Genomic DNA, 792 nt, shown 5'->3' on the forward strand with positions numbered 1-792 from the left:
GATGAGAAGACGTTCCTGGCATAGAAGTTGATGATGTATGGGTGAGGATGGTGTGCGTGATTATTTGTTACCAATCCGCTGGGTTGTTTTTTTTTTTTTTGGGTAATATATTATTATAAGTAAACAACTATTATTTGTCTAAGTGTGTTATTATTGGTGAGTGATGAATTTGTAAGTTATTTGAAAAGTGGTTTAAGTAATTTGTTATAACAATCATATTGTTTTCTTATTTTGGAGAAAATCTTTTAGTAATATATTTTATTAGTTTCCGGAACAATTGGACAATTGAAAAAATAAGTAATTAATTAAACAATTTTTACATATTTTGTTTTGAAAAAAATAGTTAATTACCTAGACAACGCTATGTAGAATAACTCAAATAAGATAAAGACAAACTTACTACTTCTTGATCCCAAAAAAACAAGATAAAAAAAGTTTACTTCTAAAGTAGAAATGTATTGGGGTGAGAGAGGCTCGAACTCTCGACCTCAGGATAACTCAGAAGCTATGAGACCTACGCGCTAGCCAACTGCGCCACCACCCCATGATTGTAAAATGCTGTTATCTTTTAGATTAAAATATTAATACTAAAACTGATTTGGACCAAACTAGGTCCACTAGCGACAAATTATTTTGTTGTGACTGACCCGTTTTGGGCCTCTTGGTCCGTATAGTTGTATTCTGCCCCCCTTCAACTTATTTATTTATTATTTTATGTTTAAATATATTTATATAAACAACAGAAAAATATATATTTATTATTGTGATTGATATTGAGTAGGATGAAATAGG

General features: G+C 30.3%; 1 non-coding gene across 1 annotated transcript; it reads right to left on the minus strand.

Annotated features, from left to right (window-relative positions):
- Positions 1 to 459: 459 nt before the first annotated feature.
- Positions 460 to 544, minus strand: TRNAM-CAU. Its single transcript is given in 2 exon segments — positions 460 to 495; positions 507 to 544. It is a non-coding gene; the product is annotated as a tRNA-Met (tRNA).
- Between the last annotated feature and the right edge of the window lie 248 nt (positions 545 to 792).

The sequence above is a fragment of the Glycine soja genome, chromosome 18, assembly GCF_004193775.1.
Source record: "Glycine soja cultivar W05 chromosome 18, ASM419377v2, whole genome shotgun sequence".
Taxonomy (NCBI): domain Eukaryota; kingdom Viridiplantae; phylum Streptophyta; class Magnoliopsida; order Fabales; family Fabaceae; genus Glycine; species Glycine soja.